The sequence below is a fragment of the Falco punctatus genome (genome assembly GCF_963210335.1).
Source record: "Falco punctatus genome assembly, chromosome: 8".
In the NCBI taxonomy this organism is placed as follows: domain Eukaryota; kingdom Metazoa; phylum Chordata; class Aves; order Falconiformes; family Falconidae; genus Falco; species Falco punctatus.
The window spans coordinates 61,418,225-61,435,037 of record NC_137588.1 but is presented as its reverse complement, the minus strand read 5'-3'; the positions used below and the strand labels follow the sequence as shown (position 1 = coordinate 61,435,037).

At 44.1% G+C, this 16,813-nt stretch overlaps 1 protein-coding gene across 6 annotated transcripts in view; it reads left to right on the top strand.

Annotated features, from left to right (window-relative positions):
• Nucleotides 1-330: 330 nt before the first annotated feature.
• Nucleotides 331-16,813, top strand: part of LOC308068246 (uncharacterized protein) — a 38,817-nt gene continuing 22,334 nt past the window's right edge. For 3 of the 6 annotated variants that reach the window (XR_013929909.1, XR_013929910.1, XR_013929911.1), the window contains exon 1: nucleotides 331-15,450. The gene's annotated coding sequence lies outside the window, so the exon portion shown is untranslated. The remainder of the gene's footprint in view (nucleotides 15,451-16,813) is intronic. The other 3 variants (XM_080398522.1, XM_080398520.1, XM_080398521.1) reach the window with 2 other exon arrangements.

Below are 16,813 nucleotides of genomic sequence, written 5' to 3'. Positions count from 1 at the left end.
CCCAACAGTATAAATATTTAATGGTCCTAGATTACAGAGCTGAAATATGAGATCAGTTCCAACCCTAAAGATTTGTGCAAGATCTCTTCCTCCCATTTCGATGACTCCCACATTGCAGGGAGGAATATCTGCCATCTCTGCGGGAGGAGCATCTCAAGCTCTATTTTGAGTTCATTTTCTTTTTTTGGTCTTGTTTGAGGCTCAATGCATAAACACCTCTCCCACTCCCAGACTTCCCATCGCTATTTTCTGGTGACATGCATCGTTGGGTTTGTCATAGCCTCTAGGTTATTGGGGGAGGGGGGGGGACGACGACCAGAGCATGGAGGCTTGTGAGCCTGAGTGCTGCTTCCTACATGTGGCAAGTGGGCTCACGGCTTGGGAAGCGCATGGTGTGTTCCGCTTGGAAAAGTCCATACCAGCATGCTGAGTATGGTGGTGGGCAGTATGGTAGGGTCGATGCAAACGTGGTAAAGTTACTCGTACCGGTTTCTGTTAGGCAAGTAGACAGATGTTTCCCTCCTCTTCTGCTTTCGCGCTTAAATAAGACAAGGAGAAATACAGAGCTGAGGAGCATTGGCCACCGATTTTCAGAGGTCTAATGTGGAAAGTAACGGAGATTGCAGCACTTAAGTCCGCAGAAAATCGGGCCATGCCTTTAGAAGTCTATATATGAATTTAGGTGAATACTTTCAAAGTGGAAAAACCCAAAAGAACTGAATTATGACAATGTAAAATGGCATAAATGTTGATAAAAGTTTGGGGATCAAAGCCAAAGCCCATGGGATATCAGATACAGTCTCCCTTTTGGGGACGATGGACGCTTACCAAGGCAATCGGCAGTGCTGTGGGAGACAGTGTCCAAGGTTCAGATAAGGCTCTCCTTCCTTTTGGTGTTTCAATGGATCACAGGAATAATGGAAAACAGTCAAAATGCAGATAGCCAGACACCCTCGTCCACTGCTCGTGGACAGGGCAATGCAGCTCAGCCATATGTAGCAACCAAAAATCTCCATCTGATGGGAAGCTAACAGCACTTAAGGTAATTAATTAAATACATCCAGACATAGAACAACAAAAAGCACTACAGGCAAAATGCAAAGTGAGAGATGATCTGAAGCGAGACTTGAGTTAACTCCTAAGCTCCAGCCCGCAGGAACAGCAGGTTTTGCAGGACTTTGGCACTCATGTAATTAGAGGTTTTGCTGAGCGCAACTGCTCAAGTGATGTCAGACCCCGCCAGGATCCTCAACTTGTCTTTTAAATCCATCTCTGCTCTGGGAACAAGTGCTGTAAATGTCAAAGGAGCTTAAAATATTCATTACCAAAACCCATCATTCCAGCTCCAAAATGTTCACGGTGATTTTTCTCAGTTGGTTTCACTAGGGTTTGGAGAGTCACCAGCCGCGTTACGTGATAAGTCACAGCAAGTCAGCACTGACAGAGGAGTCAAAAATAAAAGTGTAAAGGACTGTCCATTTTCCTCATCCTTCAGCCAAAGCAAGTTTTCAAACAAAGCGCTGTGTTGTAAAAACCTTTTATCCAAGTAACGTTTAAATCTGTGGCTCACAGGTGTGATTTCACAGCATTAATATGACACTGCCATTAGCACGTGAAACTGTACATGACATTCCAGTGCACGTTTATAGCAAAAATGGGACAGATTCACAGCTTGTGTAAACCACCGGCTGCCTTTTTATGGCTCTCCTTTGATTTATGCAAGCTGAGATTTTGAGGCAAAGTCAGTAGTCTGGTCTTCAGCCCCTTTTTTAATTAATGATATCAAAGTACATTCTCTAGAGAGAGTCTGAGCGAAGATCTAACAACCTTTCTAGTTAGCTGAAGGATCTAAAACATTGCTGAAAAAATTGTTTCCAGGCATTTCAAATGATAGGGTCTTTTTCCCTTTCAAAAAAGGAAAGAAAAAGAAGTATTTTTTCACTTAAAAACTTAACCTATCCCTTCTAGAAAATGGTAGAAAAAAATACATAGTCAATTTTGGAAATACTTATTTTTAGACATACTGCCAAATGAACATGAATATGTTATTTGAATATATTCATCTATTTTCAAGAACAGTTTTAGAAGAGTCCAAGAAAAAACTTCCCCTGCTGCTAATGAGAAAGTATTTACTGGCTGTTTCAGATTGCTTTGGGTTGAATACCGTATATGTTTGTTGTTTGGATTTAGTCAGTGTTTTAATTAACTGAGCTGAAATGAAATAGGCTTAAATAGTTTTCAGTAAATACATTCTATTGCCTCTCAACAGACAGGGCATTAACTACTTTTGTAATTAAAAAAAAAAAAGCGTATAGGGTGTAAACATGCCTTCAGCTCTTTTGGATGCTTAAAAATACCTTTTTTAAAGAGGTGCTGGCAAAGCTTAGACCTATTAGGGACATGATGGAGGAGCCCCCTGCAGCCCTGGGGTGCCAGCTGTGCGGCACGATGCTGCTGCACTGCCCTGCGCAGACGGCAACCCCCAGGATGCAGCCTCAGCACGTGGGAATTGCAATTGTTATTTAAAAAACAACAGGCATTTATGTCAATATTAAGAAATCCTTTAGGGGCAATACAGCCCAGATCTAATTTCGGCTGGAGCGATTTAGCCACATCAGTGTGTTTTGCAGATCCGTATTGGCCTTGCTCTGTAAATGCAAGCAGTAGGAGCCAGTGATCCACAAGCTTATCCTTCTCCCTGTCCTGTTAGCAAAACAAACCATAAATAGTCAAAATTGAGGAGTCGTGCCCTAACTGTCATGAGATGGACTTAATAACTGTGAAAATAAATGGAGAGGCTGGTTATCTTTTGTTTTTGAGCCATCAGGCAAATGAAGTCTAGAATTCCACTGCTCAACTAAAATGGTTGGAGAACGCAGGACCTAACGTAATGTCATTATTCCAGATTGAGAAATTGAAGACAATTCTAACTGATTGCAATGGGAACAGGGTCCCACACAGCAATGCAGCTTCCTATGAGTGAGGAGCATCCACTGGGACACTCGTCACTGGGCTCTTTTCCATCTGGGAGGGAGCTAGCCTAAAGGAGCAAATGCAAGAAGCAAACAGATGTCATAAATTTCCATTTCTGTAATTTAAGATAAAAACTGTACAGGCACTTGCCATAGCTTTGGTTGCAGCTCAAAATGCCATGTCGCTGTGAGGACTGGCAGTCCAGGAGCTATCAGCAGCTGGGTGATGGACCAAAGGAGAGCTTCATCCCTTGCACCTGGACTCAGCACCTTTCTAGGCAAATGCACTCTGAGTACGAATTTGACTTTTAATCAGTCCCACCCTAAGTGACTCCCTGTCCCATGGGAGGAAAGGAGCCTGCCCAGCTCCTGGGTCCCTCCTGCCCCCAGGCATGTGCTGGGCTTGAACAGAGGAGCTACTGGCAAATTTTATTCTGGTAATTTACTCCTTTTTGCAGAGTCCGACTGCAGTACAGATGTTAAGGCACAGCTGCTTACCATTTTTTTCTGGTCAGTCATGTGAATTGTCCCCTGGTAGGTTGCTGTTGCTTTTTTTTTTTTTTTTTAAGTCTAATGTCTGCTGGCAAAATGTGTGTGTGTGTTTTTTTTTTTTTTTGTTTTTTTTTTTTTAAATTCACATAATTAGTCACAGTGCCTGAGAAAAGACATGAAATGCTCCAGCAAAAAGATGTATATGTCAGCTGTGGATTCCTCTCTGTCACCTTCACAGCGAGGAGGCGTCTCAGCAGCTGTGCTAGAAACGTGGGCTTCTTGGCTGTGTGGTCCCGCTGCTGTGTCCCACATCCCAACTTGGATCTGCATGCTCATTTTTAGCAGAGGCTCACTTCAAACAAAGCACCCCAGACCAGTTCCTCCCTTCGGCTCATCCTGGTCTTGCAAAAAGGTACTGGAGCTCAGCATCCATGCTGCCCATGCTGAAGCTAGCGAGCACTATAGGAACATGCAAGGTGGGAGTGGGAGCTTCTCCAGGCCTTTGAGACCATGTGGGAATCATCATTTTCCAGGAAATATGTTTTGAGTGCAGTCCTTCCGCTAACATGCCTCCTCTGGCAGCCTGGGCTGCCGGCTCCCCAAAGCATGGGGACAACCTGGTGCCCTGTAGGTGGGACAAGGAAGGTGTTTTGTGCGTGATGTCCTAAACCATTAAAACCTGGTTGTGTATGAGACATCACAGCCCTGGTAGGGCTTCCTGTGCTTGGGCTCCACAGGGTTCTTTGATCTTGGGCAGGTTGCAGTGTTCTCCCTTCCCTCAGCTTTCCTTCCTTGCTTCTGGGATGTACCATCTCCTAGAAATGGAGCTGCAGGAACAACTCTGCCTCTCCCTGACACCCAGCACCAGTGTAGGTGTCCCACCACCCACACCCTGCACCCGCCCTGGTATGAATTAACTCTTTGGGGCCAGAAAAATTCAGCCTGTGGGTTTGGTGAGGCTTCCAAAACACCCTGTACATCAGCCAGCATGAGATTACATGGAGATCGAATTAGCTGGGAAGGAACCTTGGAGCAGGGAGCAGAGTGGGGGCAGCTGCTCACAGTCCATCAGGGCTCCCGCAGCACCCACCGCTCTGCTTTTCCCGGGGGATCTCACTCCTGTATGGCTGCTGGGGGAAACACTCACCCAGTGTGTGTTCCTTTGTCTCAGTAAGCCTCTAACCGTAAAGAGCAAAGGGCTTCAAAACATGTTCCTTAAATTCTTGAAAACGCAGGGTCCTCTCGCCAGTGGAAAAGGGATGGGAGTGGCTTGCCTGGTTCCCAGGGCATCACCTGGGGCTTTTGTCAATGTGTGGGCTTGAGATCACCTGGCCCTGCCCTTACAGGCTCCTGGCATGTCTGCGATAGCTGAGGGGTTTTGGCAACTTGGTAGGAATAATATAGCTGAAACGGGTTTGTTTTGGAATACTTCAAGTTGTTAAGAAAACGTCAAATGTTTCCACTTTGACATCCAGTCTGTTTGGCTGCTTAATAACAGTGACTAACTGAGCTCCTAGCAGTGATTAAAACTTCAGCAGCTCAACCAGAGCGGCACTGTAATTATTGCCTTTTAAGCACCATCCCTCACTCAAACAAGACATGCTCCGTGTTTAAGCTTTTCTTCGACATCAAGTCTCAGACTAGTTAAGTGCAGGCGGCTTCTCCCTCCAGGTTCAGCACTAAAGCTTGTGCACACAGGGAATTTCTCTTTCTACCATATTTTAGTTGTAGAAAATCAGATTTACATCAACTTGACAGAGAGTAGAAATTTGGCTGCTGGTCTGCATAATGTATCTATGTCAGATAAAGTACGTCTGAGATTTCTGTGGGGGCTGATCCAGTTTTAGGTAACACCCTGACATCAGTAGCCCCACCAAAAAAGAGAAAGCTTTCAAAAGGCTTTTTTTGGGTGTCCTTTTCTTTTGTGCCTCTGAAGTGAAAACAAGCAGGTAAAATCAAACATACCATGTCTGCAAGCTCTTCCTGAAGCTAGGAGTGGGTCGGGGCAGGGAAGATTATCTCCAGATCCCAGCCACTCCAAGGGCTCTCAGGGATGTGGCTGTGGGAGCTGGTTCTGCGGCTGTGCAGAGGGCAGCCGACTTCAAAGCAGGGGTGGGAATTTGTTCCCCGGCAGTATAAATAAATCTCTCCCTCCGTGGCACGGCTGTGGAAGTGTTCAGTACCGGGGCGTGGTGAGGCTCTGCTGATAGGGATGAAAGGAGGTCAAGAACAAATTTCTGGATGCTGCTGGGGCATGTGTTCACAATTCCTCGTTTCCCACCATTTTAACAGGTCCCCATGCATTTGCTCATCCTTTATAGAGTGTTAATCTCCTGTCGCCCATTTTCCAAGGGTTTGTAACCGCATAAGCAAAGATAGCCTGGACCGAAAAAAGCAATTTAAAAAGTATTTCTTGATTAAAAAAATATTGTGTCAGACAGATGATAAACAGGTGGTAACTGGAGGGAAGTCTGGTTTACCAGTAAGAAATGAAATTGTTCCAGCAATCCAAAGAAATCCTATTACAGTGCTGGGGTTGACCACGGCACCAAGATAAGGGTAAAGATCCTTAATTTTTCTTTAAATCACGGTTTTGGGTTTCTCACAGAATAAATGGGATTGTCCTTTCTGTGCCAGTAAACAGGTGAGAAGGGGATTTAGGAGAGTTAAATACTTCATCTAAATGGAAGGAGACAAGGGGCCCTGGCTATATTCCACCAGGCTTCCCATAACTGCATGTGCTGCTTTTGCTGCTGTAGCTCTCAGCTGTGGGGCTGGGGTAAATCTGGGCATCCTTCTGGTCCCTAAATACGGTACTTGCTGACCCATGCGTTGGAGTGTTCACAGAGGTCAAACCTTTCTGGGGTGGTCCAAGATAATATTTACCCTACAGCTTATTACTTCTTGAAATAGCTAAATTTTTCTGTCCCTGCCCAGCTCAGCTTGCTTTAACCATGCTGGTTCCCCAGCGAAGGCAGAATCAGCTCCCCCCCTACAGCAGCATGGCTGTGCGTCCTTCCTCCCAACCGAGTCGTCCTGGGTGGTGCTCAGTCCCTCTGTGTGTCCTCATGGCTACAGCTGAGCCTCTTTATTCAGCCTTGGGTAATTTTCCACTTTCCAGACCTCCTCCATGCAATAAATTAAGTCAATCTGGCTTCCCAGCTCAGCCCCTCGGTGGTGCAGGGACTGTTGTAGTGCTCCCAGCCCAGCGGCTGAAGGTCTTCTCCAGTGTGGGGGATCTGCATGCCTACACCAGGGACATGTCATGTTTCCTGGCGGTTATGCTAAAAACACAAGCAGAAATCGTAAGCTGTACATCACCTCAGTCCACAAATTGTCGCACCAGTTTGTCTTTACTTTTGAAGAGAGGAATGTGAGGTGTCCCAGAGCGGCACCTCTAACTGCCAATAAACATAAAGTCTTTCTCTACGATGCCCAGTAGCTTGTATCAAAGAAATAGCTAAGAACAACAACAACAACTCTTTGGCTTTTATTCCTTTATTTTCCACTCTGTTTTACTTCTAATCCCCAGTTCTCTGCCTAGATTGCCTGCTCCAACCTGGCTGGAAACTTCAGGTGCTGTTGAAACCGCCCAGTTTGTCCCAGTGAAATCAGGGCACGTTCCTGGGACTACTGTAAAGAGCAAACCAGGGGAACAATGTCGGCACACAGAGGAAGAAAAATCCTGGAAAAAATTATGGCAACGAACAAATCTTCTGGTACCCATTAAAAGGTAATAATTCTAACCAAAGGAAGGGGGATTTTCCCGTTGTGAAATGAAATAATGATTTGTGTGTGTGTTTAAATTTAAATTTAGAATTTTATGAAGTATGTTGTTCAAAGGCCCTTTTCTTCCCAGGGTAGGTTGGTTACGACCTTCTCTTAAGAAAGAAAATCTCTGCAAAGAACACAGCCTCTGAAGCTTGCTTTGCTCAACCCTCACTGTGCAAATAACCCCACGCCCTGATATTTGGCAGCAGATCTTTCACTGTTTTAATTACTGCTGTGGTCCTGGTAGATGCACAGCACCTCAGAGTTGAGTTTTGAGTGTTTCCGTGCTAGGTTTGTGCTGTAAATAAATATGGATAGTCACAGGGCAGGTGAGGGAGATCCCTGCCCGATGCCCTGCCGTGGGGCTAGAGGATTTCCAGGTTGGAGGATGCTCAGCATCCACCTTTCAGACCGGTTTTCCACTGCAAATGATGTTGCAGCTCTCGGTTTTGTCATTTTGAGGCTGATTTAAGTCTTCAGAGGTGCTGCAGGTACTCGTGTGACACCCGACCTGAACGGCGCCAGCAGCAGAGCTGGGCTGCACCACCTCACCCTGCCCTGTCCCCTGGGGTGCCCAGGCTGTCGCTGTGCTTTGCTGAGGTTTTTCCCTGTCTGAACCACACCATGGCAAACGAAGCGCCCAAGGGCTTTTCATTTAAGCCCAAGTCCAAAAACTTCTGCGACATGTTCCTCTTAGGAGGTCAGGTTTCAGACCAGGCTGTCTGGATGGCAGTACTTAGGTTGGATACAGGTTTTTGAAAGAGCCGCAGCCTTTTTTGTGCAACGATATTTAAGAAGCTATTGCAGAGTAGTTATTTATGAAAGGCAAACTAGTGCATCAACGTGGCCTTTTATGTTGCTCACTCCTTGATGAAAAAAGGTACTTTTTGTGCATCTTGAAATACTTTGTGAGCAGAGAGGAATTTACACTAAAACATGTGCTGTGCTTTGAGGTAGCAAGGCTGCGGTCCATGCAATTAAAAAGAAGGTATCGTTTGTTAAAATGTTTGCTTTTCTGAGCACAATGAAGACTCTGTGCTGTTATTAGTTGCAAAAGTAACCGTTAATATCATCCTGGCCCCTCTCCAAGAGTGAAAATCAACTCAGGTCTGTGTCATTAACTCAATAACTGTGTCATCTGAGTAATTGCTAGGATCTCAGGGTTTTTTCCTATTCTACATGAGTCTCTGCGTTTTAATATTCAGGTACATTAGACTGTAATTTCCTATTGATTTTTAAGCTGGGGAGATGACGAGAAGAGATGTAATTTTAAGAGGTGTTATCAGTTATTTGATTAAATTAATTGCCCCCCCTTCACATACAGTAGTCACATAATATCCTTAATTTGACAGCAGCATAAAGATGTTATCTTTATGCTTGAACTCTGGCTGCCTACACGGTGTGTCCTCATCCTTCCCCTCTTGGAAGTGTGTGGCGGGTGTTTTGTAGGAGATGGGGGAGAAAGGGAGGCCAGCTCTGGTTTAGGCTGTGAGGATTAAACATTTACTCTCTGCAGAGGAATTAAGTTGTAGAATGAAAGCTAGACACCAAATCAGCTCCTGCTCATTTAGTCTTTTGGAAGGAATAAACATCTTTCCATTAAATCTGCATAGCCAGCTGGGTTCTGCCTCCAGTAACGCTGGTTTTACTGGCAGACCTGACTGCTGGGTAACTTGGTGCCCAGAGCAAAGTGCTCGCCCAACCTGGGAGGATGCTGCTCTGCAGCCTTGGGCACATCTTCAGGAAAAAATGGTCACATTCCCTCAGTGGCTCCTGCAAGCAGAGCCATGCCCACGCCTGTGCAGCTCTTCCACTTCTTTCTCCATCCCTCCATGAAGGATTTCTTCAGGCATTTGTTAATGTCAGATGTCCTGAATGTTGGGATTACTATAATGTGCTAAGCCTGATGGAGTAACACTTGTCCTGTGTCCCTAATTAGCTCATTTAGGTCTTTGACTGAAAAATTGCAAAGCACTTTCTGCCTTCTGCAAAAGCAATCATGTAAAATGTTTTCTTAAATAGGGTCTTTTCAAAAAAGTTACTTTAATAAAAGTAATATAAACTTTTATTGGAAACAGCTAGTGCTACATAACTTACCTTGAGCATTTTTCATCTGCGTATTTCAAAGAGCTTTGAAAAAAATGAAAGATGATTATTATCCCCATTTTATATGTGGGGGAAGACCATGAAATGAGTTGTTGAGTTGTTCTAGGGGCACTGATAGCCCAGGGAACAGATCCTCAACACAGTGAGGTCTCATCTGAATTTTTTTTGAAGATGTTCCTGTCTGTGGTCCCACATTACAGTGTACCCATTGCATACCTCTTTCACTGAATGACACAATATTTTAATCACGCATGAGCCTTCATCTCTTTATTTCACCACATTTATAATGCAGTTTCTCTCTTTAATTTTCTCCATTGATTCCCTGTGCTGATTGGGAAGTTACCTTGGCCAAGAAACCCCTTTGGCATGTGGGCACGCACCAAGTTCACTCATGGAATTCCCCTGGAAGTTCCAGCCGTGGGTGCTGGCAGCGTAACCGTGGTCCCAGCCCTCTGCGGACAACCATCACGTGGTGTCTGAAATGCAACGTAACCTCAGAAATGAGAATTTGGCCCCACTGTTCAAGATCCAGATGGATAAATTCAAGCTGGGGGCCCAGTTTTGACCCATGTCTGATTTAAATGCAAAGTATCGTAAATCATTTAAAGCCATTCCTGCATGTGCTTAAGCTTACCCATGCGAGCAGTCTCATTGAAGTCAGTTATGAACAATGGCATTTCTTTCTTCTTTATTCACTGCTGATTTCTGGTACAGGGTGTAAATGACTCTTTTATTGTCTTTGACACCAAAGTCCCTTAGCCTGCCACTGAAGAGGCATCAACTAATTGACAAATTCTGCTTGATTAGGGGGGCTTTTAATTTTCTAATCCTATTAGAAATGATGGATATGTCAAATAACTGTGCTCACTGGACAGAACATGTTATTCTGCTCTAAGGTTTCCAGTTTAATTTTTTTGTAAGCAATTGGGCAGAACCACTGGTTTAAGACAAACAGATGCTCTTCAGCTGTACTTTTCCACAAATGATTTTGTTCTGTTTTTTTTTGTTCCCCTACCAGGCATATCAAGTTCAAAAGAAAATGTTGCCTCTCACTAATGAGAAGATTAATCGCATTCACATATGCGGCAGACTTTGTCAATTCTGTTGAAAGTTTGATGACCTTTAAAAGAAAAAGTTTTAGTGTGCCCAAAATAAATAATTCATCCTTCACAGATTTGCCCTCTGTATCCATCTGCTTAAATCTGAAGCATGCTGATTAAAGCGCCTGAGTATAATTATTTTCATACTTCATCAAGATAAAAATCTCTATTTTCCTATTGTACTTCAAAGCACAATAGCTCTTTCAAAGATACCAACAATTTGATATACATGGGGTCCGTTTTCGCCCTGACTTATGTCCAGCTCTCCATAGCATTCTGCAAAATCTCACAAAAAGCTCCGAATTTCTCTTTTCCATATGAGTTCCTTTTCCAGCACTGAAAGCTGAAATGTGTAACTAATCCTCCTGCAAAACCTCTGAAACTGTCATCTTCTAATGCAACCAGAAAATTCGTCTCTGTTCTCATGTACAGGGCGAAAAATGTCATCTAGGCAAGTGGTAAGATGGGATTTACTTTGATTACCGCAATTATTGACACCGCCAGGCTCCTTCCATCTATGAGGGCTGCAGGCAGCCAATTGCCAAGAAACCTCCTTGCCCCCTTCCCTCCCCCTTGCAATGCCCACTTGGCTGATTTCTCACCCCACCTGTTGCCCTTTTGGGTTTCAGCCCAGCTTTTGCAAATAACGATGCGTGCAAATCCCATCGGCGAGGAGTGCAGGCAGAGGGGCTGCCGGCGGGGTGGGCGGCGCAGGGGTGGGTGCTGGTGCCCGTCCCCAGGAGCATGTGGGTATGGTGGGTCCCCTCCGGCCGCCGGCATCAGGGGGCATGTTGGAAGCCTCCTGCAGTGACCACATGCAGGTAAATAAGCTGATTATAAAATAGCCACAAGCAGATGGTCTCTTTTGTGGCTACCTGGGAAAATAAGTACAGTCCGCCGATTTCCCTGGGAGGAAGGAAACGACTCAGCGGACATCACGCAGCTCTTGGTTGATTTAGGACACTCTGAAAGAAATGCTGAATGAATATTGCAGCTATTTAAATGAATCTTTCCTGGCCCCACATGAAATTAGACTGAACTGGCACCATGTCACCTTGTTACTAGAGAGAACAAATATCCCCTCTGGCAAAAATTTTCCTTCATGCTTGAAAAAGAATTTTTTTTTTTTTCATGCAGAAATTGAAATTGGTCTTAAATGCTCTCTGGATTTAATGTTGCTTGTTATAAATGAAACAATGAAAATGAAAGAGGAAATAATAAGGGATTGTTGGGTTTTTAAAGGTGATTTACAGATGAAAGGAAATCCTAGAGATTAGGAAGTTGTTTAAATACCGGCAACAGTCAAATATGGAAACAATCCAAAATCAGAGATTAGGGGGAAAAAAAAAAAAAAAAGATACGAACTGCAATGAACAAAGCCATGTAGGAAGGGAAGGTATATTAAAAAAGAAAAAAGTATCCAGGCAAAGAAAAACAAAAAGCCTCTTAAAACCAGAAACAAGACACCTGCTTTTCTGGCAGTTACCAGCAGCAAGGAAGACTCCACCTGCCAAACCCAATTTTTAACATCAGCAAATCACCATGTGGGTAAAATAGCAGGATGCTGGAAAGGAAACAATTTTCCCTAATTAGCATATCGGGTACCGCTCTCACACACTCGGCGCCTGCAGTATTGAGCAAGAGCTCGGGGTGCCGATAACTCCTTTTCCCATCCAAATGGGGCAATGCCTTCGCCTGCAGGTTGCAGGGTGGGGTTGGCTCCCGTGGGAAGGGGGTGGGATGCACTTGCCCAGGAACCAGGGTGGCTCACAGAGACCCTCCAGCCCAGGTGCCAGCTGAGGGACCGGTGCTGAGCACTGCATCACCGACGGGATAGGGGAAGCTGGAGGAAGAAAAAGGATCTTGAGATGCTGAAGCCAGTCCCTTCTTGGCAATGAAAGGGAAATTTTAAACAGTGGAAAAGGAGTGATTAGATGTGTTGAAAAAAGGAGGAGCCGCGTGGTTGTATGGAGATCACCCCTCCTAGTGTGTCATATATGCTTATGCTCCAAAATGCTTCACAGCTCAGCCCACAGTGCACATGAAACAGAAAACCAGCAGCATGTGAATGGAGTTATGGGATGGGGAATGCGTCATAAAATAAACCACCTAAATTGAAAGCTGAATTTTGAGCCTCTAGATCATCTTAAAGTCTGTGATGTATATGGAGAGCCGGTCTCAGGGCTTTTGTTAAATTTAATGGGAGTGTTATACCTGAAATCCCTTCCATTGCCTTGGAAATGTATCACGTGGTGTCAAGGTTGCTCTTTGTGGAAAGCATTGATGGCCAGTGATTTTGTTTTTAACTTTTGAAAAATACTATAATGACTACTTTTGGCCTGTGATGTTTGCTTGGCATAACTGTGGGCACGCTGATGTGGAGGAATAGCCCAGAGGCTGCGGCAGTCTTAGAATTTCAGGAGGAGGTTTAGTTTTGCAATATTTGAGTATTGGAATCGTTTGCCAGCATCGAATTCAAGCTTATTTGCGAAAAGCAAGAATAGATGAAATAATAACCTCATCACAGTCATATAGTGATTTTATGGGGATGCAAATATGGTGAAAGTGCCTAGTGAGAACCATAACTGAAAATCTCTCTGTAAGACATCCTTCAAATAAGTGTGTGAAAAATTAAGTAGATCTCAAAGCTGCATGTAAGGGAATGGCTCTCTGAATGATATTCCTGGACTTGGTACTGCCCTTCTCTGCCAGCCCGTGTCGGGGTGAACCAGGCAGAAAGCCAAGCTCTTTTGCTTTTAGTGATAAGCAGTGTTAGCCTCACCACAGCTCCTGCCTCAGTGAACTTGTGGCTTGATGTTTTCCTTGACTGGTCAGAAACAAGCCTATGGATCCCCCCAGCGTATCTCACTCCTGTATATCACGTTATGCTAAAGACCATGTGAAAATTACAGCCCAGCTAATACATATTGAAGTGTTTTTTTAACAGAAAGGAAACCAAAGTTTGCTAAGATACATAAACAAATTCCAGAGAATTTCCAGCTTTGACTTCTGAACAGGGTATGATGAATGGTTTGGCATTATGACAATATCTCTGTCAAGATAGGGAGCCTTGGGATCTAATTGCTCTTTGAATGAGCTGTTCAGCAGCTTTCCTATCTGAGGCCATATTATATGGTTTATGGAGAACAGTAGAAGGTCTTGTTAGGGAAGTTTATCTGACTTGGCTCTTGGGGCTTTATCCTGTCACCGAGATCATTACCGTGATACCTTTCATGTGCTTCAGTTCTGTTCCTCTATTTTTCATACAAAACAAATGTCTGACTCATAGCCCACAAATCACGTTGGTACAACAGGGGAAGGGCTTAGTGGTGTGTTGGAGGAAAGACCCATTAGCCTCTTTTATTATGGTTAGGTTGTTTTCTGTGACAACAATCTAAAAAAGTGAAGTGTAAGTACCTAAGGAAAAAAAAAAGACAGCTGTAACTGCCTACTATTCACCAATAATTTATTAAAATCAGTGTCAAGAATAAATCCTTGAAAATGAGGCTTCACATATGTACATGATTACTCCTATGCCTCTTTGCAGACTGCAACTGAAATAAGCGATGATTCATCGGGAAGGAAGTTTGAATTAATTAGAGAATCCCTGGTCGGCGATGGCCACCCTGTTTTCTCTAGGCATTTGATGGTTTGGGAAAGATAATGACTATTGGCACATGCAGTGGTGCAATAGACCCATAACCAGGTTTTTCCACTTTCTCCAGAGACAAGCAGTGTTGCAACACTGCAGAGTGTTGTAACATGGAGAAGCCCCAGGAATGTGGACGGGATGTTTTTCATAATTCAGTTTCCATCCTGCCATCTCTCGGTTATTAATTGCAATTTTCAGCGTAAACAGGGATATATCTGGACCAAGGCTTGGCTGCTTGCATCTTTATCTCAGCAAATTAAAAAAACCCCAAGCCCCAGCAAGCTCAGCGGGGGTGCAGGCCGCGTGAGCAGGACGGGGTGTTCAGCATCCTAACAGAGAGAGGCTGTGTATAACGTATGTGCCTATAGGGATGCTCAGGACCACAACTAAGCACAGGAAGGCCAGTGGCCTTAACCAAGCAGGATCAGAGCTCGGAGCCTGCCCATACTCTGCTCCTCCATGTAACACCAAGTAGATACAGCCTCTCCTGGGAAAGGGAAGGCAAAAAACAAGGAATAGTTGTGCAGCTCAGTCTTTAGGTACCCTTCCCCTGTGCACCCGTAATAATCCTTGTAGCTGCTGTCTTGCAATTAAAAGAAAATATTGGTATTTAATTAAACTTGTCAATCAACCAGAAATGAGTTTTCCTTATCAAGAGGAGATGGATTTGATTTTGCCACTTGGAAACGGAGGTTAAAGACTCTTGTAGAATAAAACTTTAATTAAGAAAGGAGATTTAGATTAACATGTGAGGCAGAGAGAGAATGAAAGGCCCTTGAAAATCATCTGAGTATGATTCATAGGAGGAGAGGAACCTAAATATGGGAACAGTTTTTTTTTTTTTTTATAAAAGAAAAAGCTATATGGTGCTAAAGCTCATGGGTGGAAGAGGCATAGGAGGGATTTTTATGAGACTAGGATGTCTCTATTCAATCCACTTTCCTGCTTTTAATATTTAGTCATTTCAGATATTCAAAGTCTGGCCAGAAAGCGCATACTCTGTGGGGCATTAACAAATCCTAGGGATTTGGATGCTTGACTCTCAAAAATTTAGATAGCAGAGGAATAAATGGCTCTTTTGGAAGCTTTGAAAAAATCGACTGTCGCTTTCTGGCTGTGGTGGTGACACCGGGGATGCTGCCCACCTGCATCTCCTGCCTCAGCCCGCAGAGCCCTTGTGCTGCCCCAACCCATATGTGCCATGAGCTGCCTCGGGGACTGTCCCCTGATAATCCCAATGTTCAAAACTCAGTGCTCAGCCATGTGGGTTTTGTTTTTTTCAGACTTGCTCCTGAGAAACACTGATGTTTATGGCATCAACTCCTGATCCCTGAGTGGCTTCTTCATCCCAGCTCAGGTATGTCTCCAAAGGTTGGTGTCTCAGGGACTCGTAGTAAAATCACATTTTTATTTTCTTTTGGGTACTGGACAAAAGTGAGTCTCTTTTCCTAAATGTGGCTGAAGCATTTCAGCTGAAGCTAAAAGACATCACTAGGGCTTAGACAGGCAACACAGAAAATGTTCAGCACAAAACCTGAAGCTTGGAAATCGTATAGATGATGAGCAAAGCGCATGGCCACGGAGGTCAGTCCAGGGGAGTTTTCTCCTGACTTCTGTTGACTTTGGATCAGACCCTCAGAGATTAAGCTTGTGATGAGAGGGATTTCATGAGTATTCAAAAATATGAAGTGTCTGCTGTGAGCAGTCAGTTGGGCAGACTCCATTTTACAGGCTGCTACCTGCTATCTCAAGCTTAATTTGTCCTACTCCCCAGTCACTAATTACATTTGTAGGTGAGGGACTGGAGAGGAGACAGGTTTGCTACAGGAATCTGTTGGGAAGAATAAATTCATTTTAATCCTAAACAAAGTTTGAGAAAGGTTGGGTTTGTGCAGTTATGACTTCTTGGCATGCAACCCCCCCCCCCCAAAAAAAAAAAAAAAACCCAACAAACCCAAAACAAACATTGAAGAATTTCCATTGAAGAAGTTGAGTTAAAGGAGCTCTCCACCCCCAACCCCACCTGTAGCTGCTCCAGTACTTCGGTATTTCGTTACCTGCCTGAGTACTGGTGAACAGATAGAAAAGGAGGATGAAATGATTTTACTAGGATATATCACTTGTGGCAGCTGTAATGCAGTTAAACAGACACCCAGGTTCATCACCGGCCTCAGCCTTCGAGGAGCAGAGTTTTATTTGGCAGGGGAGGGTGCCTGCACGAATGCCAGGAACAAGGTATTTGGATAAATGATGGATGGCACTCAAAATTTGTTTTTCTGTGATGAGTGAAGATAATTGGTTACCCTTAAAGCATAGCCACTACCAGGGTGAGTCCAGGCTCTAGGAAATTTGGTGAATTAGGCACCAGTGGTCTATTGCTACGCAGGGCATGTTTGAGGTGTACGGGGTGCAATCCCAGAAGTGCTTGGATGGACAGGGAAATGGGACCCAGTGCTGGACATTTGGGAATATTCCACCCCAGACACTACTCCACTCAGCAGCCTCCTTACAATACCATTTGATTCAGGGAAAACAGGAAAACGTTGAAAATACACTCAGAGAAATCAGAATTCATGAGACTATGCTCTGCTCTGTGCATCACCAGAACAGCAGGAGTTGCCAGTAGGTAAAAGAAAACAAATTGTATTAGAATAAAGAAGGTACAATCCAGCAATAACTTTTTTTTGTTTGTTTTTAAAGTTTGATTTTGCTAAATAACT